Genomic DNA, 3,996 nt, shown 5'->3' with positions numbered 1-3,996 from the left:
CCTCCTCCATGAGATTCCTGCAAAAGCAACAAAGGAAGAGAAGACTCGGGGATGCAAAGTTTGTTAGCTCTCATAAGATAACCTTCTTTGATATAATAGCGATCCCAAGAGGTATGTTTCAAACACTTGGCATAAGGAATAGCAAAAGTTGGATCATGCACATACAAGTCTTTTATGTGCTCAAAGCCAATGACACCCAATTCAAGTTGAGTAACAAGCATGCATATGCTGGAAAGAGCATCCGCCACAACAGTTTCCTTACCTTTGATGTACTTGATGATATAAGGAAAGGACTCAATGAATTCACTCCACTTAGCATGACACTTTTTCAACTTAGTTTGACCCTTAAGGTATTTAAGTGTTTCATGATCGGTATGAATGAAAAATTCATGAGGGCGAAGATAATGTTCCCATTCATGCAAAACTCGCACTAAAGCATAAAGCTCTTTGTCATAGATGGGGTAATTGAGTTGTGCTCCGGAAAGTTTCTCACTAAACTAAGCTATTGGGTGCTTCTCTTGCGTTAACACACCTCCTATGCCATTACCACTAGCATCACAATGAATCTAAAAGGGTTTGTCAAAATTGGGTAAAGCAAGCACGAGAGCATGAGTAAGCAAATTCTTAAGCTCATTGAATGCGGTATCTTGCGATGGTCCCGAAACAAAGGGTGCATTCTTCTGGCTCAAAGCAGGCAAAGGTGAAGCAATGGTGCTAAAGTCCTTCACAAATCTACGATAGAAACCGGCTAAACCAAGGAATCTACACACTTGATGCAAGTTGGTTGGTTGTGGCCAAGTTTTCATAGCATTGATCTTAGAGTCATCAACATGAACACCCTTAGAGGACACAACAAAACCCAAGAAAATGAGCTTATCAACGCCAAAAAGGCATTTTTCCATATTAGCATAGAGACGCTCTTTTCAAAGAGTTTGCAACACGGTGCGGACATGGGTGACATGATCTTTGAGAGATTTGCTAAAAACAAGGATGTCGTCGAAGTAGACCACAACAAACTCACCAATGTAAGGGCGAAACACATAATGCATAAGATGCATGAAGGTACCTGGTGCTTCCGATAAACCCATAGGCATGGCCAACCACTCGTACAAACTAAACTTTGTTTTGAAAGCGGTTTTCCATTCATCACCCTCTTGTATGCGAATTTGATAGTAACCACTTTTAAGAACAATTTTGGAAAAGATAGTGGCACCACTAAGTTCATCAAGCATATCATCAAGGCGTGGAATGGGATACGTATAGCGAACGGTGATAGCATTGATATGTCTACAATCGGAACACATGCGAAAGCTACTGTCTCTTTTTGGCACAAGAATGACCGGGACGGCACAAGGACTCCAACTTTCGCGCACATTTCCATGGTCTATGAGATGCTTTACTTGCCTTTGTATTTCTTTGGTTTCTTCAGGGTTGACGCGGCATGGAGCTTTGTTTGGAAGAGGTGCTCCGAGGATGAGGTCCATGCGGTGCTCGATGCCTCATAGGAGAGGTAGACCCATAGGTAGATCGTCGGGGAAAACATCTTGAAATTCCGGCAAAAGAGAAGACAACACTAAAGGTAGAGTGTGAGAGGTGTTAGCTTTTGGTGCCTCGTCCTTGCACAAAAGGATATAGTGTATCACTCTAGATGGGTTCTCTCACACTTCTCTTATCTCACGTTTGGCAGCAAATAGAACTAGGTTCTTCTTTTTGCTCATCGTGGAGGCACTCGATTTGGGCTTGTAGCGCTCACTCCCTTTTTGAGGTTCGCTATCTCACTATTCTCTCCATGATGGGTGGCTTGCTTGTCGACGATCACTTGGCTTGGTGACATAGGGCGAATTACGTACTCCTTTCCTTTCATCTTGAAGATGTAGTGGTTTGTTTGGCCATTGTGCATGACACCTCTATCAAATTGCCATGGTCGTCCGAGAAGAAGGTGGCAAACGGTCATTGGAACGACATCACACTCCAAAGTGTCTTCGTAAGCTCCGATTTTGAAGGAGACTTGCACTCTATGCTCGACTTGAATAGTGCCGGAGTCTCTTAGCCATTGAACTTTGTAGGGATGTGGGTGCTTCGTCTTGGGCAATTGGAGCTTGGAGCAAAGTTCTTCACTTGCTAAGTTATGACAACTCCCTCCATCGATGATGACCTTGACGGACCTTCCATTGATGCCGGCCTTGGTATGGAATATGTGGCATATTTGGTCTTCTTCTTGGTGATGTTGAAGGGTCAAGACCTTGGAGACAACAAAAGCGGGACTTGAATGTTCGTCACAAAAGACTTGTTCCTCTTCATCGTTCACTTGCCAGTGCATGGCGACTTGCTCAAGTGCTTCTGTTTCTCCTTCACTCATGGATTCGTATGTACCATCGTCATTGAGGATCATGGTGCGCTTGTCTGTACACTCAAAGGACTTGTGGCCTCGGCCTCCGCATGTGAAGCATTTGAAGGAACTTGTCTTGACGGTCTCATCGGTTTGGGTAGATGATGATGAATCTCTCGGCTTGAAGTTGATCGTTGTAGGAGGATGACTTGAGGTTGTCGAAGCTTTCTTGTAACTTGACTTGTCGACGTTGCTTGTAGAAGGCTTGGTTGATGTAGAAAGTGTTGGAGTCGTTGAGGCTTGGGTGTGGGAGAAGCTGTCGGTGTCAAAACCGGTGGATCTCGGGTAGGGGGTCCCGAACTGTGCGTCTAAGGTTGACGGTAATAGGAGACGTGGGACACAATGTTTACCCAGGTTCAGGCCCTCTCTATGGAGGTAATACCCTACTTCCTGCTTGATTGATCTTGATGAATATGAGTATTACAAGAGTTTATCTACCACGAGATTGTACTGGCTAAACCCTAAAAGTCTAGCCTGTCTGACTATGATTATTAGGATGTCTATGGACCTAGCCCTCCGGTTTATGTAGACACAGGAGGGATCTAGGGTTACATAAGGTCGGTTATAGAGAAAGGAATCTTCGTATTTGGTCGCCAAGCTTGCCTTCCACGCCAAGGAGAGTCCCATCCGGACACGGGTAGAGTCTTCGGCCTTTGTATCTTCATGGCCCATCAGTCCGACCCACATCCAATAGGTCGGACACCCGAGGACCCCTTAGTCCAAGACTCCCTCAATAGCCCCTGAACCAGACTTCAATGACAAGGTGTCCGGCGTGCAGATAGTCTTCGGCATTGCAAGGTGGGTTCCCCTTTTTGAATACTCCAAGATAGTCTTTGGGCGTAATGAACGTGTCCGGATCTGCAACACAAGTACCACACACAACCGTAGAGAACATAACATTGCACAAGTCCAATCTCCTGACAACCTTTTGTAACGTGACATCACGTTTGCCCGGTCATTATTTCGAACCGTTTCTTGTCCCGCGGTTCCATGTTTCGAGGCGCGGTTTTTATTGGCACGTCTTGTCGAAGCAGAGATCGTGTCCCCTTATCGCGGGATTCTCATCAATACGAGCGTGGATAACCCAACTGCTCCATTGGAATGATTCCTTAGGAATAGGCAGGTTTTCAGGCTTAGGTGGTGGCGTTCGATATCCGTTGCCTTTAAAAAGGAGCCAAGGGCCGCCTTCTTTTGCGCCAACCTTTTCCTTAGCCCTTCCAACTTCGAGTTCTAGCACCCAAGGCTCGACTTCATCACTTCAAGCTTCCCAATCATGTCCGGACCCAGCCCACATGGCCGATGGGTGGCCTCCTCTATTATAGAGGAGGACATCACGAAGCTTCGTGCGGCCAGATACCTGACTGCAGAGATCCCCCATAGGCTCCCTGCTCAAGGACAGGTTATCCCTACTCCCAGATCCAGCGAGAGGGTCGTATTCATCTCCCACTTCCTGCGAGGGCTAGGATTCGCTCTTCACCCCTTCATCCGGGGGCTCATGTTTTACTACGGACTAGATTTTCACGATCTAGCCCCAGATTCTTTCCTTTACATCTTGACGTTCATTGTCACATGCGAGGCCTTTCTCCGTATACCCCACACTTCGGCTT

The sequence above is a fragment of the Triticum dicoccoides genome, chromosome 3A (genome assembly GCF_002162155.2).
Source record: "Triticum dicoccoides isolate Atlit2015 ecotype Zavitan chromosome 3A, WEW_v2.0, whole genome shotgun sequence".
Classification (NCBI taxonomy): domain Eukaryota; kingdom Viridiplantae; phylum Streptophyta; class Magnoliopsida; order Poales; family Poaceae; genus Triticum; species Triticum dicoccoides.
The sequence above is the reverse complement of the archived record's forward strand: the minus strand, read 5'-3'. Positions refer to the sequence as shown.